Here is a 27373-nt window from a genome sequence, read left to right as displayed (position 1 = left end):
CTGCGTTATAGTGATGTTTAAGAAAATAACAAATTTGACAAATGAGAGGAGACAATTCAGTCCATCAAGCTCATTTGTTTAGCAAAAAGCTAATCTGTACCAATATCTCCAGGTACTTCTTAAAGGTTTTTCAAGGTTTTCCAATTCAACTACATGGCCCCGTAGTTTATTCTTGAGTCCCACAATTCTTTGCATAAATAAGTGCTTCCTGGGTTCAGTCCTAAATGCCCTTCTATTAGTTTCTCCAGGCATCCTCACCATTGATTTGAAAGAATTTTGCTGAATCTACTTTGTCAGTGCCTTTAAGTGTTTTGAGATCCTGAATTAGGTCCCCACACGGTCTCCTCTCCTGAGGACTAAACAGGTTTAATTCTCTGAATTTGTCAGAGTACAAACATGTGCTTAAGTCCTGGGATGCATCTGATCGTTGTCCTATGAGTGGCTTCAAGTGCTGCTAAGTCTTTCTTGTAGTGTGGTAACCAGAATTTCACATAATACTCCAGAGGTGGTCTCCCTAGTGCATTATATAGTCTAAGCATAACATCCATTAATATATATTCAACAGTTGTTTTTATATAACCTGACATTTTATTTGCCTTTTTAATCCCTTTTGCACATTGCTTAGATGGTGAAAAATTTGTGTCAACATAAAAAGTTAAATGGTTTGCTCCCTGTAGGTCAATGTCCACCATCTTGTATTTATATTTGACATCTCTTCAGCCCTCATGAATCACTTTGCAGTTTTCTACATTAAACTGCATTTTCAAAATGTTCACTTAATTCTAAAGCTTGTCAAAATCTTTCGAAATTGTTTTTTTGTGTCCATTCCTCCAATTTTAGTATCACCTGTGAATTTCACAAGTTTACTAACTATACCAGAGTTAATATCAGTAATACGAATCAGAAAAAAGTAAAGGACCAACAACAGACCCTTGAGTGACTCTGTTGATGACCTCACTCCATGTGGGATGTTCTCCTCTTATCTGTACTCTTCAACTCCTGCTGTGTAACCAACTCAAGTTCTAGTTTTGTAGGTTTCCTCTGATGTCTTGAGCTACTTTCTACTTTCAGAATTCATCTTTGATGTATGACTGTATCAAAGGCTTTTTGAAAGTCTAAGCAAATTGTATTGAAAGCATTGCTTTTGTCAACTATTGCAGTTGTCTGTTCGAAAAAATCTAAAACATTGCTTTGGCAAGATGTTACTCTCATAAACCCATGCTGGCTATTATTATGTTGTTATTCTCAGATCCCGTAGGTACTTTTCTAATTAATTTCTTATTATAGTTTTCATAATATCGGCATAATACAGAAGTAAGATGTATTGTTCTATAATTACTAGGATCCATTTTGTCTCTCTTCATTTGCAACAATTCCACTCCTCCAGTACTTCTCCATCCTCAAATGACTGTTCAAATCTGCCTAATAAAGGCTTATAGACAATGTCTTTCATTTCTTTGACTACAATTGGTAAAATCCCATCACTTTTGGTTTTTTTTTTAGTATTCAACATATTGGCAGCTTGATTTATAATATGACTCTTCTATTTTAAAATATCTTTTTACTTCTGCATGGGACATTGCATTTGTTTCTTCTTGGGGGAAATATGTGTTCAGTTCATTTGCTATTTCCTTTTCATTTTCAATTATTTCTCTGTTTGCATTGCTGAGAGTTCTGCAGTTCATTTTTATTGTTATTTTACTAGACTAGTACTCACAAAATTGCTTGCTGTTTGTTTTGGCTTCACTAGTAATTTTTTTTGGTTTCTCTATTGACCTTATGAATGTTTCTTTTTTATTCTTGTTGTTTATTCAAGATAATGTGAAAAGAGTTCATTTCAAACTGCTTCTGATTACACCATACACTGAAACAAAGTATGTTAGTTAAACAGTTTTCACTTTCTTCAGTGTCACAATTACATAACTCTGAATGTTAATACTGTAATGGTATGTCAATTATGAGATAAATAATGAAGAAGAAATAAGCAGTGCCTTCAAATCGCATTGGATTTTCATCTTGCTGAAGGCCGTGCTACATTGGTTTCCACTGGTGCCTCACAGCTCTGGCGTCTACAGTTCATATCCTGCTGGGGCCACTGCCTGTGTGGAGTTCGCATGTTTCTCCCATGTCTTCATGAGTTATTCCTAAAGTACTCAGATTTTATTTTCACTTTTCAAAGGCCCATTTTGAACCAGAAATAAACCTAACATGGAAGTCTTTAGATTATGGGAAAAAATCTCAGGCCCTCGTGTTACCATCGCAAAGATGAGGAGGACATGCATGCTCCATATAGTGAATGGCTGTGATTTGAAATACTGTGCCTGTAGCTGTGAAGCAGATCCCTCATCTATCTATTTTGAAAGGTGTTGGTCTCGTCCGTTACGGGAGATGGACATCTGAAGCAGAACTCCATTAGCAGTGGTGTTATTTTTCTCTTTTTTTTTATCATCCTGAGGTATCCTGTATTTACTTAACCCAAGGAGGCTTAATTACAGTATATCTAAGTATATATTAACATGACCAGCAGAAACAGGGTTCAGAAAAATACGGAAAAGATAGCTAAAGCTCCACCCAAGCCTTGACAGGCATCAAGCCCAAGTTCAAGTTCAAGGTACAGCCTTTCAGAAACTGACCTGGATCAGATAGGTGAAAGTACAGATTTCCTGGGACCTGATGGTACTGCATTGTCTCCAGTCGAGAGCGAAAGGGGGAGTGATTGTACAAACGTATTGGGCCAGGATAACTCGTCGATTCCAGAAGATTCATTGAAACAGAAAATGGCCTTACCTTCTGCGCTGTCAACCACTCCTCACGAGCCAGAATCATCGACTTCATCGGCAGCACATGGGGAAGAATGAAACGAGCTGTTTGAGCTGGAGGTAATGATAGCCACTGCTCAAAACATGAATTATGGTTAGTCTGTGTCAGGGTCACTCTGGGCTGGAGTTCATTCTGGGAGAATCAGAGACAAGGCAGGAACTAACCTTGAACAGGCTGCCAGTCTATTACTGGGCACAATGATGCATACACATCTACACACACTCTAAACTATCCAATGCACATATTTTGGGATTTGGAAGAAAAGCACAGCTATGAATAAAAAAGTACCTGACAAATATAAGGATAATGTGAATACTAGTAAAGATAATGGCCGATCCAGGATCTGAACCAATATTCTCAGAGCTGTGAGTTAAATTACTTTTTACGTAGTACACTTTCTGTTAAAGATCCACAGCACCATATACATTGAAAAATGTAATAAAGTTTAAATACAACATAAACCAACAAAAATAATGCAAACCAAAAATGCATATCTATAAATATGCATAGAGTCTTTTTAATAAATTAGATTTTTTAAAGCATTTACATATTAATAATAAGAGTAAAAGGTAAAATCTCAAAATATTAAACTTTCATCCATATTTCAAAAATTCCACATTTTGGAGAAAAAATGAATTGTGTCCATCAATCATGAGGAAAAAATGCAGCTCAGGATCTATCTTTCCGCAATGTACGGGCCATCCAGCTAGTGTGCTGCAGGGCAGGTTTTGATGCAGTACAACAAAGGGCTGGCATTAGATCCATCTTTGCTGACCACACATCCACCCTGAGGTCCAATTTGTAAGTCAAGATGGACACCTCAATTAAAATGGCCTGGACAACAAGCATCACTGTAAAACACTGAATGAGAAACTGAGGAAGATTTAATAACAGCCAGTTATCATCACTGTCACAGTCATTACAAATCAGCCGCCCTAACAAGGGTACTCTGTTCTGAAATAAATCCTGAGGATGGAATAAATACTGGGAGTAATGGAACTTCACTAATACTAGGGGGGTTATTCAAGAATTTAGGGCCTCCAAACAGGAATTTTATTCAACCTGCGTATAATGTACACTAAATACATACAGTAAGTAAGCCGGGGGATTTGGGTTGTAAAAGATTTTTAAAATCAGCATTACAATGTTACACCAGCAGAGTTAATTTAGCACTTTCTGTTTTGCTGTAGTAAAGTATATCCCCTTGTACTGCTAGCCCTATTGGACTGAGCAGTCTGATTTAAGGAAGGAGCAGAAGATAAGCTCAAGTCTTTATTGAAGCAAAAACTGAAAAATGGGAAACCTATAACTCTATTGCCAAAACCAAAATTCTAGCCCAGACTCATATTCTTAAAATAAATCTCAAATATTTATAACCACAACATATGTCTAAATTGCGTCAAGCTCTGTTTCAGAGTATCTGACATTGGTTTATAAAGTGTTGCATTAGAGATGTCCAGATTGCAAAATCCCAAACCAGTTGACTTTGTAGTATAACAGTTTATTAAAAGGAATTGAATAAACTAAAAACATTAGATAACAAGAGATATCAGAAGTAAGAAACAGCAAGATATAATCTGTATAGAGGGGATTACGCATGCATGCCGACACATAATCTACAATGTAATTCCACAGTATCATCCAAAAGTGTCAAAACTGTCACCCCACGACAGCAATGTATATGTATATATATATATATATATATATATATATACACACACACTATGGGACTTTGCTCACTTTGCTCGTCTACTCCCTTCTCCCCCCATCCCCCCCGTGGCACGCCATGCGCCAGCCACTTTGCGTCTCTGCCTCTCAGTGTGAAGAGGGGGGCTGAACACATGCTAAGGAGATGCGGTCGATCCTCCGAAACCCCTTCTTAAACAGTGATACAATGGGAAACAAATACAGTTTTTTTTTACCTCCTCTGTGCTCAATCAGCTGGCTTGCTGCTGCTGCTGCTTTTTGTGCTGTGCTGCATGATCTGTTTGTCTTGGAGACATATTAACGTTCCGCGAGACAAGGAGGGCAGCTGCTGTACAGGCTTTTAAATGTTCAAAGCGCTGCTTGAATATATATACTGACTGCAATTAGGTATCGGGATGAAATCCTTAGACCCATTGTCAGACCCTATGCTGGTGCAGTGGATCCTGGGTTCCTCCTGGTGCACGACAATGTACGACCTCATGTGGCGAAAGTATGCAGGCAGTTCCTGGAGGATGAATGAATTGATACCATTGAGTGGCCCCACGCTCGCCTGACCTAAATCCAATAGAACACCTCTGGAACATTATGTTTCAGTCCATCCGACACTGCCAGGTTATACCTTAGACTGTCCAGGAGCTCAGTGATGCCCTGGTCCAGATCTGGGAGGAGATCCCCCAGGACACCATCTGTCGTCTCATTAGGAGCTTGCCTAATGTTGTCAGGCATGCAAACAAGCACGTGGGAGCCATACAAACTATTGAGTACAATATGGAGTTACTGCAATGAAATTTTGGCAGAATGGACTAGTTTGCCGCATCATTTTTTCACTTTGATTTTTGGGGGGGGTCTTTGAATTCAGCCCTTTGTAGGTTGATAATTTTCATTTCCATCAAACAATGTAGCATCCTTTCATTCCTAACACATTAACCAGTCCATATCAGTATAGATATCCAGCATGATTTTTTTCCCATTGAGATCTGATGTGTTTTCAAAGTGTTCCTTTAATTTTTTGAGCAGTTTATAAAAGCTGACCATCCCTAGATGGTGACGTCTCACTTGGACCAGAGCTGACTGCAGGATGATGATCCGCCCTGCCAGACCTACCCTAATGGGCAGTAATATTTATTCTGAGGCAGCCATTACTTATTGTTTCAGTTGTTTTACTTATTTTCCGTTGTGCCTATGGTACTGTATTAAACAAGACAATCTGGATAGCTCCACAACATTTTTTGGAGCTCTCTGTGTCTTCTCTTGACCAAAAGGGATATTTTATAACAAGAGCCAAAAGCCTTAACAGTAGTGACCAAATCATATGAATGATGTGCAATAATAAGAGGTGTGATTAAAAGGTTAAAAATTGATATTCTAATTTTCCGAGATACTGAATTTGGGACTTTCATTAGTTGTCACTTATAATAATCAAATTTAAAAGAAATAAACATTTGAAATACATCAGTCTGTGTGTAATGAATGAATCTAATATACAAGTTTAACTTTTTGAATGGAATTACTGAAATAAATCAAATTTGTCATGATATTCTAATTTTATGACCAGCACCTGTACAAGCCTTGCAGCACAACCAACCTGTCCATTGCGGAGACTCACACTCATGAGAGACAGTAGGCAAGTGCCTGCAGAGTACAATGAATAGCCATAGAAAGAACAAATAACTCAAAAAAAGTAAATGAGGATGTAGGGTAATACCACCAACAACAAAACTTCATACTGACACGTTGGATGTTTGATAGGCACTAATTGTCTGAAAGTATTTATAGCGGTTTGTACCAAAATGGAATAAGTGTTTATCACATTCTGAAATGACAGTGTACATTTTAATATGCTGTACAGTAAGGTATATCACACTTTGTAACAATTCAGATATGAACGTATTGCTTTGTGTAATGAACGGTGCTCTATAATAAGAAGTGTTATTTTTATTATTTTATTAGACTCTTCAAATACAGGAAGACATTAAATGATGGCTCGGTTTAGCACAAGCCGTATGAAGATGGAGGCATTGCTTGGTCATTTGAGCTCACAGAGAAGTAAATTAAATATGCCCTACATTGGTAAAGTCCTTTCAAAGTGAAAACCTATATAGGATTTCCAGGAGAAACAGGTGTAAAATGCCAGCCTACTAGCCTCTTTGAGGCAAAACAGTCTCTTCAGGTAGTTCACTATAGCTGGTTATGCCAATACCACTTACTTCATTTTCTGCCTGTTTGAAAATTGGCACACTCTTCTACCTATAGGAGACAGGAGACTGGTACTAAATTGACAGCGGGACTTGTGGACACTTCATCTCAGTGGTGCTTTAAATCTGGTCTTTTTCTTATCATAAATGTGGACAGCCATCTACTTCTGTGCAATTTACAGTTGTGCAATTGTGCAAGCCCTCCTACATAACTCAAAGAATATGACCTTGGTTAACAGTATAATTGATAATGGTCTACTGGTTAATTGGATTTTGTAAAAGCAAATCATGGGGCTGGATATTCTGTTCTTTATTTTCTTCAAAGACTTAATTTTGAATTCAGAAGTGTCTTTGCTGATATGCTTTCTTTTGAAGGATCATCTAACACTACAGATTGATTGTTATTGCCTAAAACGTCACTAATGAAATTACTATTATTGTGCGTTGTGCATTCCTAAAGTGTGTCTGTTGCATGCTTCCTGTGCCTCCTTTTGCTATTCTAGTACTTTATATAGGGTGGTCCAGATCTAATTATGCAATTTTCATTACGCTATAACTTATTAAGTTTATTACATAGAAAATCACCCGAAAAATCCCAGACCATCGAGAAGTGTGCAAACTGACAACATAAAGAATCGTCTTCGCGCCAAACTGGAATCATCCTCGCATAAATCAAAGTTATCCAGACGATCTCGATCTGAATAATTAGATCTGGACCATCCTGTAGGATATTGAATATTCTAAGTAGCCTACAGGTACTCTTGCTTAGTCAACTTTATAAAATAATCAAAATGGGTTTAGGGTGGGAACCATTGCAGCAGCAATTCATCCATCTGTCCAGCCATTTTATAACCTGGGAATTCAATTCAGAAGAGCAGAGAAATGGCAGATCTCTTAAGCATTAACTACAAAGGCAAGAACGAACCTGGGTCGTGGTAGGAGTCCATCCAAGGCACACTCATGCATATATCCACACAGTCAATTTAAGCTAATTAGCTTAATTTGCAACTCCTTGGCATGTGTGAGGAAAGCCCAGAGTAGCCTGAGGAAAACCCTACATAAACACAGGAAGAATGTGGAAACTTCTCAGGAATCAGGAATTAAAACTAGTCTCCTGAAGCAGCAAGACAACAACATAACCACTCCATTGCAGATCACCATCCAACACACATCCACTCCAAGTTAGATTTGCCAAAATAACCTAACCTGCATATTTTTGAGAAGTAGGGGTAGTCAGTATACCCTGAAGGAAAACTGGCATGAACAAATGGAGAATGTGTTACTTCCACACAGATAAAGACCGCAGCAGGATTTGAAACCAGTCCCCAGGAGCTGTGAGGCAGCAGAATACCCAGAATGCCACCGTGGTGTCCTTATTATATTTATTACACATAATACAATTTGTACAGGGTGCACCAGCTCTTTCTTTGAAATTGAGACAATGACAGATTATGAATCTTACTCAGGGCCACAATACAAATCTTAGTGCATGCTATCTATCACCTAGTTGATGATCACCAGGGTTTGTTGATACCAAATTTTGTCTTAATTTAGAACACCATTAGTAATAGCAAAACCAGAAACACAAATGAACAGTTTTTAAGCTTGTTCTGTCTATCATTATGAAGTCATGGGTGGAACACAATACACAATAATCTGTTTTCTATTTATGTATCCATCGTATCCCTACTCACAATAAAAGAGCAAGTATTAAGAGATTAATTCAGCAATTATTTAGTTAGCATCAGATTTCTGATCCAGTCATCAGCCAACAAATCTGATGGTAATAAGCCTCCAGTGTGCTTGTGTTTAATTTTAGAAAAGGAAATTTGAAACAGTAATTTATAAAGTAAAAATGATGTCAGTCCAGAAAAAGGAGTAAACTTGTAATGCTTACTGAGTCCATTCTTAGTGTAACAAAAACTCCTTTGTTAGTAGGAACTGATGACTTCAGGCTGTTGTATTAATAAAATTAATCTAGACCCTTATGTTCTCGAGAAGCACAGCATAGACCTGTCTCAAAGCTTCCTTTTATCTCTAAAATGAAAAGAAAAACATGTAGTATCGCAACTGAAGTCACACTTAAACACCCACATACAATCTGGCATCTTCAGAGCATACAAACTGCCTTACCGAAAGTCTTTAATGATGAATCGCAGTCCACTGGCACGGAGAATCTAAGAATAAATTTGAACAGTTAAGATCGAGGCTTATGTAGGATTCTCAGATCTTGTCCTCCAGTGGTTTGTATTTAATTAAAAATATACTTTAGCATGTGTCAAAATCTTGTAAGATTGCCTGGTTATGCATGTTTCATGTTACACAATTTAATCTGCATGTTACCAATGATTGGGGAAGTAACACATACACAAAGCTTTTATTTTTATTCCTATGATGAGGAATTTATGTTGTTCATTTATTTATTTGTAACACCTATCAATACACCAATGTTTATATTTTTACCTACATGAAATTGTAAAGAATCATTACTCACATAACCCTTAACCAAGGAGCACTAGACAGACGTCTATTTATAATAAATTACTAAAAAGAGGACTATGCTATCTATAGCTAATCACAAAAGTGACTTTCACAGAAGTGAAACTGGGAGTTCAGATTGTTGGGATACTCATGTGCGATCATCAACACCCAGTGTGGCAAGAAGGCTCATAATTTGCATTCTTCCTTCCTGGATTTAATTCTGATGAAGCCATTATTACAAAATCAGCTTGAACTGCAACCATAATGAGCGCGCAGTTGTGATAAATGTATGGTAGGCTAGTGATCCTATGCTGTATTCCTGTCAGTTTCCCTTTTCCAGAATTGCCTAGCCAATTAACTATTTAGGGTGAATGTGGGAGTGGCTGCTGCCTTGTGGCTCCAGTAGACTGACTGTGAATTCCAGCCTAGGTCTTTGTGTTTAAGGATTTTGACAATAATCACCACCTCTCCTGATAGACCAGTTGACCTCCTACAACAAAAAGACGTGTGTGTTACATCAATTGGGGAATTATGCCCATTTTTCAATGGTGACACTGAGCAGGAAAAACAGGTATTCCCTCTTTTTGTGCATTGTGTACCTTGCTCATATTGTTTTTATTGTCTCAACATTGAACGTAAAGAAAGCTACTTCTCAAAATCCTGAAAGTTAGGATCTGAGGAAAAAAGACAATCCTGAGAGATATCACTAAAATCAAGAGGTACTGTATATAAGTGACTTTAGGAGGTGACAAAAAGTGTGTAGCAAAGTTGTGATCACATATAGTACATTAAATCAACAAGTTAAACCTTCTGTATAATAGAGAGAAGCTGCATGAAATCGAGAGGTGAGAGGAGAGATGGTTGACACAGTATTGGTTTAAATGGTCAAAGAAAATATTAATAAAAACTTAAAATGTCATCAATAATGGAGGATTACTTTGTAATTTATATTATTAAATAAAATAAGGTTTGCTCTTTATAAAACTGATGGAATATGATTCAAATAAGGCATATAACTTAAACAGCAGCATGCTACTGGGCTAAGCTCTGGTCATCTATGAACATGTAATGAACAATCAGAGTCAAAGGATAAATTGATGAATATAACCTCCGGCCATGTTATGTTTTATTAAATATAAAAGTCAGAAATAGCATAAGCAGCTAATTAAGAGTGTTCATATGAAATTTAGTGATTTACTTCATGAGGTCAAAGAAAATAATTATCAAAAATAGTAGGTCAAATATTTAAAATATTACAATGTGCACTTCAGTTTAAATATTTAAAGTGCAAATCTTCCCAATTACAATATAAATTGTTTATTTTTCACAATCTGTAGTGGTCCATAAAGGGCTAGATTCCTACTAAAAGATCAAAAATAAAATTATACATATCACTGACCTTGAATAGTCTAAAATTATACCCCACATGCTTATGTTTAAAATATTTAATTTTTAACCTACTGGGAGTGGCTCTTAGAAAGCTAGGATCACCAATAAAGAATCAAATATCAAAACATAGCAGCATATTTCTGATCAGCAACCTCAAAATTACATAATACAACACTCCATATGCTTACATTACCGATCGCAATTTCTCAAAGTTGTGTGAAAAGGAGAAACTCTGACACCTTTTATCCCATTAGGGCGTAAATCACTAAGGTCAGTTGATGTGGCCTGCACAACTTCAAGTCCTTCTGATTATTCTTGCTGAAGACACCTATGGGTGTCTTGTATTATAAGAATGTAGTTTTCCTCAGAAAATATGGTCCAAAAATGACCTACAAATGAGGGGCTTTCCGGTTTAGACGGCCACAAATAAGGTGGAACCCCAAAAAAGGTTCATGACTTCCATAAATAGACATCTGTACGAGTTGAATGGTATAACATATTGGTGGTTTTCTCATACTTGTGAGTCAGGAGGTACTTGACCAAAAAACTGAAGTGACTTCAAAGCATTCATAAGTAACTCTTATGAACACAATTTAGCTTATTGTAATGTGTGGTCTAATGACCCATAGATATGTCATATGATAGATATCATTTATTGATTTATTTAGGTCAACAGTGTATTAAAAACATTATTTAAAATAATAAGGGATTGGAACAGGGAGTCAAACTTGCCATTTCCTTATCCTTAAGGAGGTACATTCACTTCAAACTTAAAAATTTGCCTCTATATATAGCTAATTGCAGTAGAGATTGTCTTAATGTTGAAACTTTGCACAATCCACTAGGTGGCAATATGGCCTCAAGGCCCGGCATTGTGCTAGTGGAGTAGTAAGAATAACAAATCGACTGCAGCCTCCAAGCATCAGCCTTGGCTCTCACATTTTTCATCTCAGGCAGATTTGAATTCAGTTATTGCAAAATATAGAAATATTTTGATGTCTGTTTTTTTAATGACTGAGATTAAACCTATTTTGACAGGGAAACTATCTGATAACGACAGCCACACCCTCCTGTAACTGGAGATTATGTGCACCAATTTCAAACATTAATTATAAAAAAATGAATGGATCTTGAACAGAGAACATGTTTACATAGTTCAAAGGGAGCAATATAGAGAGAAGCCATTTATGAGACAGAACTTTCTGGTGCTTATCTCGCGTAGCAAGCCACAGCTTCTGACCAACCCACAACTCTAGAACAAATAATGATAAAGCTGACCAACCCACAACTCTAGAACAAATAATGATAATCAGTGAAAAATAATTATTGCTAATAATTCATGATAATAATTTTGTGTCATTATATTGGGACTCTATGTAGCACTCTCTCCAGATGACTGGGTTGAAATCTCAGGGCTCTTTGGTGTTGGCTCTTCCCATTCCCCCAGTGTACATAAAGTTTTTTTTTTAGGTAATCCAGTTTAAATCCATCATTCTAAAGGCTGACCGTCCTGTAATAAGTCATCCCTCTTAGGACTGTGACCCTGGTGTTATAAGAGGTATGTGTGCCTCAGTGACCCTTTGGGTGGTTCTGTTTAGAAATGTGTGCTCTTGATAGGGATTCCAAAGGTAAATAGGTCAAAAAGGAAAGGTCAAACAAAGAACACGCCATAAATGAATGTTCCAGTTAAATCAAACAAGACCATGCCATAGCCTACTCAATCATGGAGCCAGGCCTGGGAGGGCATTTGTTGTTGGCAAGGGACTGGTGGCCAGGGGAACACCATAGCCTGGTCAGAGAGAGGAGGAGAGGTTGGGAGCATGCGCTGATTTTTTTTTTTAGAGCATGATAAATCACCCGGATTGGGATTCGAGTGAAGCCGTGCAACAGGTGACACCTCAGCACCACACTGGAGTGTCAATCCTGCCACCAACCCCCCTGATTTCCCTGAAAGTTGGAGGACCTGCTTGCAGGGCTGGATGCAGATTAACATCATACAACAGACGAAGCAATTGCAGGTTAAGGGTCTTGCTCAAGGGCCAATGAAGTAGAGTCACTTCTGGCATTTATGGAATTCGAACCGGCGACCTTACGATAGCCAGCACAGATCAGGCTCAGCCTGAAAAAGTTCAGTGGGCCTCACCACCTGCCAGGAGGAGGGTGAGAAGCAGGTTATATAAAAAGAAAGTCACAAAATTAGGAATAAATAGACTCCTCTGTAAAACCTCAGGCAATAAACCAACTCTTATTGTGTTCATTAACTCTTAATTTATATGTATACAACATCTTGCATCACAAACTAGGGAACAAGGTCAGGGCTATGAACCTTGATACACCCATAGTCTCCTAGATCACAGACTACCTGATCAACAGTCAGCATTTGTGAAGTTTAATGGCTACACTATATGTCAAAGTCAGTGATGTGTAATACTGGGGTGCAGGAGAAAAGTGGAGGTGGTGCAGAGCTACAAGTATTTGGAAGTCCATATGTAAAGCATACTGGACTGGTCTAGTAACACAGTGTTGCTGTATAAGAAGGGTCAGAGCAGACTTACTTCCTGACGAGACTCAAGTCTTTTGATATGTGCAGCAAAACAAATGGTTTACCAGTCCATTGTAGCCAATATGTTGCTCTACACTGTGGTCCCTTGTAGAAGCAACAATGAATTCAGAAAATTCAAAATGCCTAAACAAACTTATCAGTATAGCTAGTTGCATCACAGGACTGAACCAGGACACTCCGTAGGCAGTTGTGGAAAAGAGGATGGTGGCAAAATTGGATGTCATCATAAACAATTCCAACTCTCCTATCCAGGGGAGCTCTTTCTTGGAGTACTTTCAACCAGAGGTGCAATAAGAAGTGTCTCTGGGAATCTTTTCTGCCTACTGCCATTAATCACTTCCTCCTGGTGTCGCTTCTTTCACTCCAGTATGAGGCCTTAGGAAGATAGTACAGACTTCTTTAATTTACTACAGTTATTTTTAGTATAGTATCTATGGTATTATATGTTTTAACCTATTGACTTATATTGTACTTTAGTCAGTGTCTTTGTATTTCATATTTTTCCTGTAGTATGCATTTGAATTTTCCCTTAGGGATTAATAAAGTATATTTAACTTAATGCAATCTAACCTAATAAGGGAATGCTGTTTCATCTATACACTTTCAAATGTTAATTATCATTAGTGATTTTGCTGTGTGTAAATTTGAAAACAACTCAGTATACTGAGTAACAATAGTTTGAATTGCTGTCTTATAGCTCCAGAGTTCTCTGTTTAAGTCTAATAATAATAATATTAACACATTATATTTATATAGCATGTTTCCCAAGCTCAAGAGGCTTCACAGAATCTCACAAAGAACAGCAGGGTATGTGTAGCTTTGGATGCAACTAATAGCCACATGGAGTAGTAGGAACAGATACATTACAAGATGTGCAACACATTAATAGAATAAAAGACTAAAATGCTAAATACAATACTAGAAGAAAAACCTGAACAACTAACATAATTTATAATATATAACATACGCAAAAATTATCGTGGGCATCTGGACATAGAGGTAAATGGTAAAAAGGGTCAGAATGTTAGGGTAAGTTAATTGCCTTCCTGAACAAATGGGTTTGAAGTTGTTTTCTTTTTTAAAGAATGAGTTGCGTCAGCTGATCTTATTAATTTGTGAAGGTCCTTCCAAAGTATGGGCACTATAGAGCTGAAGGCTCTGTCTCCGATAATTTGGGACACAACAAGATTGCCAGAATCATTGGATCTTAGTGGGCAAACAGGAGCATAGTAATGATGTAGTCTGGTGCGAGGCCATTTAAAGGTTTCGACGTTATTAACAGAATTTTATATTCAACCCTGTAAGACACAGGAAGCCAGTGAAGGTGAAGCAGGATGGGTGTGACACGCTAGCTGTTGTGGTTCTGTGTCAGGACACTTGCAGCAGAGTTTTGAATCAACAGGAGCTATGATAGAAGATTAGAAGGGGCACCTGCTGGTAAGGAGTCACCCTTGTCATTGTGGGATGTGATAAAAGCATGGACAAGTTTCTCAGCAATAGAAAAGGAAAGGAATTGGTGAACACGGGATATGTTACAGAGGTAGCAGTAAGAAAGTTTCTTAATGTGGTTTATGTCAGTGGAACAAGAAAGAGAGAAATCAAAAATGACATCAAGATTCCTTGCAGTAGAAAAAGGTCTGATGAGCTCATCGCCAAGAGTGATTGAAAAGGAGCTAATTTTCTTAAGTTGAGCTTTAGTGCCAATTTGCAGGAGTTCAGATGCTGCCTGCATGCAGTTTTCATGTTCTCACTGTGTTCAGGTGGGCACTCGTGCATCTGCCTACATCCTAAAGAGATGAAGGTTAGTAATTAAACTGACCCAGCTTAAGTGTGTACTCATGATAAACTGGCATCCCATCTAGGGTCACTTTCTGCTTTGCACATTATGCTATCCAGGATACTCTCTGCAAACCCACCATTGGCCCTGGATATAAATAAGCATGTGCAAAGAAAATGTGAAGAGAAATGAAATCAGAGAAGTTCACTAACGGAAAAAAGTGGTCTCTAACTAGAACATTTGAAACAAAAACCAGCAGCAATGGCCTCCCCAAGAAAGGCATCCCTTTTAAATAAAATGTATTTCCACTTCCTGGTGTGTGGGATCTCCATCTCTGGAGGCATCTGACCCAAACACTTTGACAGAGTTTCATGTGTGAGCTGTTATGGTGTGGTGACGACACCTCCCCCACGGATAACAAGGCCAGCTGCTGTCACGTTATGACTGTCATGATCCTTCAGTTACTTAGCAACGGCTGCCTCTCGCCACACTTTCTGTCACTCTGTTCCCTGTACTTTAGAAAGGAATGTGAGAGACAGTGGATACTTACCCTTTAAATCTGTTTCCACAAAACTAAAGAGAAAGGACAGTCAGGAACAGCAACCAAACAGAAAGGTGCCAGGGTAAACTGGAAAATCAGACATGGAAACCAAAGGAACAGCAGGATATGAATAGAAATAGTTTATCTTGCAAAGGAGAAGCCTACACTGATTTCAGTGCTGGAAACAGCCAGTAGGGGTCTGCATGCCTCACAGCGTTATGAAGTTTGCCAGACAGCAATCCAAGAAGCAGTTTTTGGCAGATGGGTTGAAGGTTAGGAGAATCCCCCATGCTATCTGAGGGCAGGCCAGGGCTCTTCTATGGGATAGTTGGGGTCTAAAAATCTGTTTTGTGAGACAGATGACCTAAGGCCATTGCACCTTTTATCAAGAAACCTGTCAAAGGGTGTTTCATGTTTTAATCTCTTGGCTCAGGTTTGGAGTTCAAGGCCACCTACTGTCAAAACAGTTTTCAAGTTCAATCCTGGTCTTCCATTCTGGATGCAGGTTTTCAGTTAAACCTATTTTCCAGCAAGCTCTCATTTCCCAGTTTCTGTTTGCTCGTGTTACTGCACAAGTGACGAACTGGTTATGCTAAACAATTACAAGATGAAGCAAGCGTTTATGTGTATTAGACAGGGATGCATTTTTTTTTTTATCTTGCTGTTTAACATTTAGCTCTTTGTTAATGCTCAGGTTATTTAAGCCCTTATCTGTTAATAAGTACACAAGTGGATAACACTGAAGTTGCTGCTGGCCATTAGCATTCAATGTCATTTACACCTGTGTCCTCTCCGCTGATCATTAATAAAATAATAAGGCAGAGTTTGGCATTTACAGCCTTGGCAAAAATAAATAAATAAATTCTTATAAATGTATACTTCACACTACATTTTTCTGAATGCAAAATAAGAGAAGGAAAAAAAGGCTCAGCCAAATACGCAATGAGATCTTCTAAAGGTAACAATGACCTAGTGATTGTGAAACTGATTGGGATGAAGATTAGAAGCCTTAGGGGGCCACAGGGCTGAATTTGAAAACTTTGTATAGACAATGCTATACAAAGCTGGTAGGCATGTAACAGTGGATTGAGCGAGTGCAGCTGAAAGGGAGAATTTTCAAGACTCACAAGAACAGTGTGGTAGGTGCCACTGTGGCAGCCTAAGTGGATCAGAATCAGCAGCTCTGCTAGGGTTTTCAGAGATGACAGGGTACATCAAGAATGGGCCACCATCCAAAAAACCACCAGTGGTCCTTTGATTAAGGGGCTAATGAAAGCTGGTAAAGATGGAGGTAGACAACTCTCAGCTATCAAACGATTATAAATCTAGTGCCAAACTGGCATTTTGGAATCCATGACTCATTAGGTTGGGGTACTGAATTTTTCTACATTCAGCAGAAAGGAAAAAGTAAAGTTGCAGCGGGCACAGAACATGGGAGGATTGGAATAGTATCATCTACTCTTTTAGATCCCAGTTCTTGTTAAATCATTCTCAGATGAACACAAAGACATATCACTAACTCTCTTGAGTCTTCATGCCCATTTCTTGAGGCTGTTGGTGTTGATGATGTTTCATTACATATATTTGATAAAATTTTGAAAGTAATTACATATCAGAACATACTCTTTTATGTGAACAATGTATATATTTACTAATTGGACTTTAAATAAGATCATGCACCATGTCAGAAGGCTAGGACACTTCTGGAATGGCTCCAGGAATATGGCAGTAAAAATGTTGTGCCCCCCTTCCACCCACCCCCATAATCACAATAGCATAGTTCATTTGAGATCAGAGAGCTATGACATGAAACTAACCATTTAGAATAGATCCATTAGATAATCTGCAACAAATGTGGGACACATTAGTGTCAACGAAGACTGGAAAAGCTGAACTTCTGCACTTGAGCTTGCAGCCTGGAGCCCTACAAGCTACAGGTGCCCCAAAATAACTAAAATGTATGAAAAAAAGGTGTTATTTATTTTTCAAAGAAATATTACTGCTGCTTAACTGGTTCGCCAATTCCTCCTTAACCCCTACACCATTATCCCTGAGATTATCCCTTCCCATCTTCAGTGCACTTCAGGTAGATACTCCATGCAGTTGTGGGGCAGCATTTGATGCACCAAGAGAGCTGAATGTAGGCTTTCAGAAGGGAAAGCGCCAGCAGAAGAAAGTGATTTGCTGTGTTATAATAGTGACAACATTATAAAGGTTATTTCTAATGATTATGAAGCATAGATAGATGATGACTTGATATACCATCTGATATACAGTAGATGGTAAACTCTGAAGCCACCTCCAAATATACAGGGTGTAACAAGATCTTAAAACAACTTTTAAAGCTGCTGTTCACTGATTTCCAGAACACAAGTGCAGATCTAGCACCTAAAGATGGTCTCTTACAGAATTTCAGCCTGTTCATAAGTGAAGGCATGTTAGGTGAAATTGTGACTGAGATGTGCACAGCAACTCATCCAGAATCACACACTGATACCAAATTCCAAGTTCTCATGTGGTGTGATGTGAGTCAGGAAAAGCTTCTGGCTATCTTCGCACTTATTGTGTATGTGATAATTCAAAAGCCTGAGATTGAAATCTACTGATCACCATTATTTGAAACATCTTATGGACTATTCTGTGTATGGGTCACAAGTGGAAAACATTTCAGGTTACTTGTTAGGTGTTTGCATTTTGTTGACAACAACTTACCTGCCACTTTGCACAATAGTGAGAAATCTTTTTGGAAAGTAAAATCATTCTGTACACTTGACATAACTGAGCAGAATGTTGTTGTTGACAGATCATTTGGAAAGGAGTTTGGCAAAGATGCAATGCAAACCTCTTACAAGCACAGAGTTGGAACTATGTCTACTGAACAGCAGGTAAAGTGCCCTGGAAATGTATTTTTTAAATTTCGTTTTTAATTTATCTTCTTAGTTTTACCTGAACAGGTAAAAATACCTGTTAAAATAAGTGCCAGAATAATGTATTTAAATATTTTACCCTCTCTATCAAAATGGATAGTTAAAGGACCAGGCTCTCTTTGTTTTTAATATTTGATGTGGCATACTGTGCTCTATTGGCTCTCTATTATAATTCTAGGTTTTGCCATTGCATACTCTGACCCAATTCTATTACTCATAATCATATGCTGTGTCTGTGGATTTTATGGCTCTCCGTTCACCTTCTGCATGTTCTTACACTATCTGCTGATCTTATGCAGTGTCTGTTCAGGTTTAGATTACTCCTAAGCGTTGATATTTCACATTAGTTTTTCAGTGGCCTCTTCAGGTTGGGTGGGGCTGAAACAATGGTTAAAACCTGCAGCCCCCTACCTCTTAAGTCCACCCTGAGGACCGGTTACCCTGTGTTACACTTTCAACACTTGGTGTAAAGTTATGTGAACAAGTTACGTACTCCCTCTTTCAATGGTTTTATAAAGTATATCAATAAATAATTACCCTTATCTTAGTCCTCACAAGTCCTGCAGTTAGCTAAATCTATCATCAGATGACAAGCAACAGATTTTAATTTGTGTTTATTCAGCACCTATCATCCAAAATATAGAAGCCATGTGTCTGTATGGTTTTTCTAGGTGTTCTAGTTTTAGTCTCAAATTGTGTAAATTGATGTGATTTAAAGGCTTTGGCTTGTTTATAATTAATTTGTGTAGTTATATTTTACCTATTTGGGTATATTATGGAAATGAAATAAACATATTTTTATTTTCCTGACCTAACAATAAAGCCATTTTGACTCCAATTTACTGCAGAGCATGTTGCCCTGAGTATTTTGTTTTTCAGTGTCCAGTTGCTGCCATGTGATTGTGGTAGATCCTACACATGATTTCATTGACAAGCCACAAATTAAGATGGCAGCACACTGACCTTAATGTCTTTATGATAATGTAACACAACAATGGGAAACTGGGTGAACCAGCCTCAAAATGACTCAGCAACCAAGACCACTTCTTCATTAGTCTGCCTAGATAAAGGCCTCACCCCAGGCAGAGTGACCCCAAACTCAAATGACAGGCTTCAAGTCCTACAAAGATTGAAAATGGGGCTCAGGCTTTAACAGTTCAAAAATATTTTTAAATGCTCAAAAATATCCTGACTGTAAACATTCAGGATTAAAAACGCAACAATGTTCTTTAAATAGTAAATGCAACTCACGACTAACAAACCACAACACAATTCAACACAAAACAGAAACAAGCACATAAAAAATCCAGAATATCTGAACTGCATGTGCAATAAATGATTCACACTTTACAACTATCACTAACGCTGAGCAGGACCACCACCTCAACATGAATATAAAGGCTGAGAGCAGTCCTTCAGCAGTGACTTTACAGTGGCACAGCCTCTTGGGTGTTCCACCCGCACAGCACAACGAATGCAGTCAGGAGACACATATAGACAACACATAATTGCTAAATAATCCACCTTAATGAAAGGACAAGTGTTTGTGTGTCTGTGCATCTGGTTGCTATGTCTCTGTTATATGTCATTTGATATGGAATTCGTAAATGTACTGCTAATGTTTGTGACATGCCATCTGTTGGAATGACAAATGCAATGCATTTTATTAATACAAATGTTTGTAATGAAATGCTGAAATGAAAAATGTGATGCATTGCTACACGCATTACAGAATGCATTTCAATAGATGGTGCTCTGCAAACATTAACACTGAGGTGTACACTGATTGCTAGGATTAGACAAATTGTATGCTATTTGGTGGGGACTAAAAGAGGCTCTTCTTTAAGGGCAAAGCAGGGAAATTGTCACTGTCTTTAGTGAGGGATGAAACATGGAAGTCATTACATGTTTCTTGGATAAAACAAAAATCAAACTTGCAATAACTGAAAGTTCAAGACCAGAATAGTTTGATTATTTGCTCAAGCATTAGCATCTTGCATAGTTCTTTCCTTTAATTAAGCCAAAGTTCAGATCATCTGAAATCCAAGCTGTAATCTCTTATATTATGGCTGGCATGGTAGGATGGATCACAAGGCTTATTTCATGTATGTATCAACCATATAGCACTGAAAGCTCTAAAATGGCAATGAACATAGAAACATTCAAGATGGTGGCACCTGTAAAAAAAAAATACACAAATGTCAATGTAATAACAATTAAATAAAAAAATGTGCAATGCCAAAAAAAAAGTACTCACCACTGTGGAAGTTTTCACATTTTATGGTTATACAACATTCAATCACAATAACAATTTTGCTTTTTTGAAACTAAACAAGTGAGAAAAGAAGAAGAAGAAGAATCAAAAGTAATAGACTCTTTAATGTCAATGTGGAAGCAGATGTCTGCAAAATGGTCTAAATTATTTACTAATACAAACTGCAAAATTATTGATTGCATAAGTATAATAACCTTCAAATCTGTATTTAGTGTATCACACCTAAATCATCACTGGTTCAGCCAATTGCTTTTATAAGTCACATAATTATTTAAATGTCAATGTCAATTTATTTATATAGCACATTTAAAACAACATAGTAATGCTGTGGCCAAAGTGCTTTACAATAATAGAATAAAAGAAAAAACAAATAACATAAAAAACATAAATAGAAATAAAATATATGAACATAAAATAAGGTACATAATAAATAGAAATAATGTTATATAATCACAAAGAGGAAACCATCAGTATTACTGAAGGTCACGGAATGCAAGTGAAAAGAAGTGAGTCTTTAATCTCGTTTTGAACAGTTCAATTGTAGACGACTCCTTTATATGATGAGGTAAAGAGTTCCACAGTCGAGGAGCAGCAGCTGCAAAGGCCCTGTCCCCCTTAGTTTTACACTTGGTGTGAGGGACAACAAGAGACAACTGACCAGAAGCTCTAAGCACTCTGGATGGCTGGTATAAAACACACAATTGAGATAAATAGGAAGGAGCAAGATTTTAAAATCAATTCAAAAACTGACAGGCAGCCATTGTAAAGAAGCTAAAATAGGAGAAACAGAGTCATACTTTCTTGCCCCAACCAGAAAGCGACTGGCAGCATTCTGGACCAACTGTAACCTGTGCATCAGAGATTTGCTAATCCCAGAATACAGCGAGTTGCAGTAATCAAGGAGAGAAAAGATAAAAGCATGAGTAGCTTTCTTAAGATCCCTAAAAGATAAAAAAAGGTTTGATCTTACCTAATAGACAAAGTTGGAAAAAGCAACTCTTGACTACAGAATTAATCTGTTTCTCAAAAGAGAGGTGACTGTCAAAGATAACACCTAGATTGCAGACTTGAGGTTTGGAAAAGACAGAGAAAGAGCCGAGAAGTCCAAGACCAATTTTGGCTTTAGCTGATGGACTCACTATAAGTACCTCCGTTTTATTTTGATTTAGATCAAGAAAAATATTAGCTTACTTCAGACAGACAGTTGTGGAGTTGATTTGTTGCAGAGTTGCAGACAGGAATATAAAGCTGAGTATCATCAACATAGCAGTGAAAAGAAATGTTAAATTTCCTACAAATTGCACCAATAGGGTGAAGGTATATAGAGAATAAAATAGGACCCAAAATGGATCCCTGAGGAACACCATATTTAAGAGGAGCAGTAGATGAAAAAGTTGGAATTAAAAGTCACTGAAAACTTAAGAGCAGCCCCTTTAAGCCCAACAAGATGTTCAAGGCGTATCAGCAATATTTCATGGTCAATGGTGTCAAAGGCAGCAGACAGGTCAAGGAGGAGAAGCTCACTGTAATCCGGGGTTTTAACTGATTGTAGCATTAAAGTACCTTATCTAGAAGGTCCAACTTGTAGTGAGTCAGCATCATGGCCTAACCTAAACAAAGACAAAAAGAACATTCCAGTCAACTATGTTAAATGTGATTGAAAAGCACAAGTCAGAGGATGGAGAAAAGAATATTCATCCATCCAGCTATATCCTAACTACAGGGCCACGGGGTCTGCTGGAGTCAATCCCAGCCAAAATAGGGAGCAAGGCAGGAAACAAACCCCGGGCAGGGCGGTAGCCCACCGCAGGGTGCACACACACACTAGTAGGGACAATTTAGGATCGCCAATGCACCTAACCTGCATGTCTTTGGACTGTGGGAGGAAACCGGAGTACCCGGAGGAAACCCAGGCAGACAAGGGGAGAACATGCAAACTCCACGCAGGGAGGACCCAGGAAGCGAACCTGGGTCTCCTAACTGCGAGGCAGCAGCACTACCCACTGCACCACCGTGCCACCAGAAAATATTCAACTCACTGAATATCTATTAAATCAACCCCTTGGTTTTAATCCCAAGCGCTACTCGGGCTCAGAATTCTATGCAATTACGAATATTCCTGAGTCAGAATTGGGGTGATGGAAACAATCTGCTTTTACAGTGTTAAGCCCGAAAAACTCTCAGGACAATATTCTGCTACCATCTAGTGGATAAAATAGCATCATGCTGTGCACCTATGTGCGTTTCCACTGCACATTATTTTGGGGGTAGAAATTTCAACGACAACACAATGATGTGTAAAAGCCAACTTTAGAACAAACTGAAACCAAACTATTAGTTGAATCAATTGTGGAAGTGGAAGGACAAGGAAGACGTTAGCCCCCTAAGCACTGTTCAAAATGCAGCAACTGCAGTTTGTGTCATGGGAAATGTGGAAGTCAATAAGCCTTGCACTGTGGTAACCTACAATAACAGAAGGGGCACATCAATCGTGCAGATCAGGCAGTGACATTCTACCCGCTCATGCTTATATTGTAAGAAAAGTGCATAAAGAAACACACTTCTACTGTTCTGATTGCGATGGGCTGTGCATTGGTGACTGTTTCAAAACATACCACACAAAGGGAGTGTATTAAATCTGCATCAGTACAGCAGTTGACACTTGACATACCTTTCCTTCTGTATTTATGTTGACATTTTGGTATTTACATGTTTCTGTTGCATATAATAACTTTTTTTTCTTGTTGAAAAAATTTCAGTGTTTTTTTATTTTATTTTAATTTAATTTATTTAAAGCATGTCACATTCCATACAATCAAGTCAAACTTAACAAAACTAAATTCGATTCAACCCCCACCCATTAAAAAGAGAGGAAGGCCAACAGCCTGAGTAAAACTTTAAGAATAGTAAAGGGGGAAAGAAGTCCTTCTCCCCAATATAAAAGCATATTCTAAAATATTAATGATTAGATCCTCCCAGGTTTTAAAAAAAAGTTTTGTACAGATCCTCTAAGAGAGAATTGGATTTTTTTTCCAAATAGTATATCATATCAGTTACTCAATGACTTAAAAATGGTGGGCTAGGATTCTTCTACTTGAGCAAGATAAGTCTACATGCCAATAGCGTAGTAAAGGCAATTACAGTTTATTTGTTCTTCTCCACATTAAGCCCATCTGGGAGTACACCAAACACAGCTATTAATGGATTAGGAGTGACTGTGACACCAAGGTTGTTGGATAGGCAATTCAAAATCTTTGTCCAGAATAATGTTAATTTGGTACACGCCCAAAACATGTGGCCTAGTAAAGCTGGAGCTTGATTGCAATGTTTGCAGGTAGGATCTCAGTGTTTTTGACTTGTTTTTCTTGGTTAAACATAATGCTACGGAGGCTATAAAATAGGAAGAGTATGGCTCAGATATTGCTTTTAACTCGAGTGATGTGCTCTCTGGACACTGTGGTCCCCCTGCCTAGAGCTCTGTATGGGCTTTGACCAGCTCTAATGAATAGAATGAGTGTACCCAACAACGGGTTGTTTTGATGTTCATGGTTGGTTCCAGTGTTGCACTTAATAGTGCTGGGATATGCTCTGGAAACCTGAATACCTGAAATAGTTGAGCTGGTTTGGTTTATATTAGTGGTCTGTACTGGTAGTATTAGTATTAGCATTAGTAATAGGATTAGTATTAGCATTAGTTTTAGCATTAGCATTAGTATTAGTATCACCCAGACCTCTGTAATTGTATCCTATAGGTGTATATTAATAGTATTTCTTTCCTTGTGTAGCTTTAAACAATATTTTCCAGAAATAAGAGGACTCCCAGTGTTTACTACTTTGCTAAAGAGCAGTTAGACTTTTCTGAAAGGTGTTATGTTTTGCTAAATAAAGAAACACCTGAGATGTGAATCAACACTTTAGTACAATAGCTGTGAATTTACCGTAGCGACAGTATGCTGATTAAAATGCTGGGAGACAACAACCTTCAAATCTCTTTCACAGAAAATCTCCAGGTGGTGGAAGCTACTATTACTTTCTAGTAACAAGTGGAATTAGAGCAATGTATTACAGCAGTGGAACTTATGATTATTTTTCCTTTGTAAAATCAGTGACCCTTAACATAGTTATTGCACTTGGTGTATTTCCTCTCAAAAAAGACTCTTGTCAGAAGTGGATGTGATCTCAAAAAACTGGTCATGGAACATCGAGCATCTGAAAAGAGATGAAGGAGCCAATTTCCTTAGAAATGAGGGAGATTTCTGTGGCATATTTATTATGAAGCTCATCTCACTGTTCTGGTTAACTGAAGGCCTTTCCCATATCCTTCAATGAATGAAGCCAGAATCCTTTCAAGCAGTAAAAGAAATTTAAGGGTGACCTTGAAACCAGTCAGTCAAGATTTTCTAACGCTGACAGTGAACACCAGATAAGATCGCCAACCAAGGATGTTAATGTTGGTTCTTTTCTTTCACTTTTAGTTTCAAATTTGTCATGTTGCTACCTTTCTAAACATACTATATTGTGTCAGTAAATCAGATATGAATTGAACTGTCAGGAATATTAAAGGGCTTGCCTAGTATTACAGCAATGTGAGCAGAGTTTAGGAGGAGAGAAGTATTCGAGTATGGCAGATGGCAAATACTCAGGCAGAGTGTTTGAGGTGGACATTGGGATGAGCCTTTCCACCTGTCAGTCAGAGACATAAGATATACAACAGGCAGGCCCTATGAGGTACTTAAGCTTCCTTCGTATTTTGTTTGATTTGATGCCATTTGTTCTTCTTCGTGTGTATCTTGGTTAGTAAATACCTGCTCAGTTGTTCATAATGTAGTATAAAATGGCCTTTATGTGCTTTTAGATATTCATCTCAGCTTCATTTTGACATTTATTTATATATTCTGTTCTTCCCATCAAATATTTATCACATTATTCTCACTCTGGACATTCAGTTTGTTGTCAAGGACATTTCTCAGTTGCTTGATTGCTGTGGCAAATGCATCAATTACTGACATTATGGTAGTCATTTATTTAAAGGATGAGAATCTGCCGTTTCCTCTCATCTGATCTTTAAATTAAAATGAAGGAGAGACTAACCTCGAAAAACACATCTACAAGCCAAATAAAAAAGACTTCTGCTTATTTTTGATTTTGAGTTTTGATCTGTCCCTGTTTTTGAAAGGTAACCTGATCATTTGCCTTTTTTACTTAGTCTATTTGTGATTCAAAAATTTCTCATGAGTAATTACTGTCTTAGATAGAAAGACACGTCCACTGGTAACAAAGCTGTTTTGATATATTTAGATGTCATGTCTCCCTGTTATGAGTTAAGCATGACTTGCACCCATATCTTGTAATTCCTGTGAGGAGTCAGAGCCAGTTAATCTATTTGGCGACATAGGCAGTCACCTAGGGTGCCATCATCTGAGGGGTACCATTTATGAAATTAAAGGGGAGCACAGTCTGGTCACAAAGGGGGAATACCCCCAGACTACTGGGTCGTCGAACCTTGAGATACTGAGCGGCCGCATCTGCCCATTGGGTGCCGTTTCTGCACATAGAAGTGCACCAAGGGGTCCCATTTGTGTTACAGATGGGGCACATGTACTGAGGAGGACCCCCCTTTCCCCACAGGTTGTCAAAGTGTAATAATGACAACTACCTGCTATGGACAATGAGGGGTGACATATGTCTTCCCTGCCTAGGGCTCCAAATGGGCTTCAACTGGCACTGTGAAGAGTACTGACAGTTGGCACCATGTCACAAGAATAATTAAGGGTATGGCACCATAAGATACTAAATAGGTAGATTTAGAGGGAAAGATTGGCACATCTAAGAAAAACAAGCTGAGGGAAGCTTGTTGGAAAACACCAATGATCCTGGCTTATTTGCCCTTCTGTGTTGTCCTGTACCTACCCAGAGTAGTGGAGGGTCTTATCCCAGGCACTGTTAATCCCTTAAGTCAGGAAATTTACTAGCTAACTAACACTACACCATTATTTATAATACATCTGATGGGATATTGTGGGGTTTTGAAAGAATGACTGGGAAGAGCTGTTTTCCCTAAATGGCTGTTGGTTCATTCTAGTGGCCTGACAGCCACTGTCACACATTAGTCTTCTCAGGCGAGTAAGTGGATAGTCCTCACAACTTATCAGTTCCTGAAGGTTAGAGCATTCCAGTGGTTTTCTACTTGAAACAGCATCAAGGTTTACTGTAAAGGAAAGCTACAGACTTTTGCACAATTCCACACATTTGGACTAAGAGGACTTAGTTGAAGCCATGATAATGGTCTTACTTTGCTGATTTTTAATGTGCATATTACACTCCCTAACCTGGAATAAAGACAGTGTGAGCACGGGTCCGAACACCATCAGACAAACACTACTTCTTCATAAAGCACACGTTTATTAAAGCAGTTTTTGCACAGCACATAGTGCCCCCAGCACCAATCACCATCCACTGGCCTTTCTCTTCCTGTCCATGGGCCGCCTTTCCTATCCTCACGGGAGCTTCATCCCGCTCCCACTCCCAACTCTAGCTCTCTGATTGGAGTGAAGCGACCCCTTTAATTTCCACCCGGATGTGCTCCAGGTGTGTGATGACGTCCTTCCGGCAGCACTTCCTGGTGTAGCGGAAGTGCTGCTCTTGCACCCGGAAGCACTCTGGGCGTTGCTAGAAGGTTCTTCCCCCACCTTCCCAGG

This window comes from Polypterus senegalus, chromosome 7 (genome assembly GCF_016835505.1).
Source record: "Polypterus senegalus isolate Bchr_013 chromosome 7, ASM1683550v1, whole genome shotgun sequence".
NCBI classification, from domain to species: domain Eukaryota; kingdom Metazoa; phylum Chordata; class Cladistia; order Polypteriformes; family Polypteridae; genus Polypterus; species Polypterus senegalus.
The sequence above is the reverse complement of the archived record's forward strand: the minus strand, read 5'-3'. Positions refer to the sequence as shown.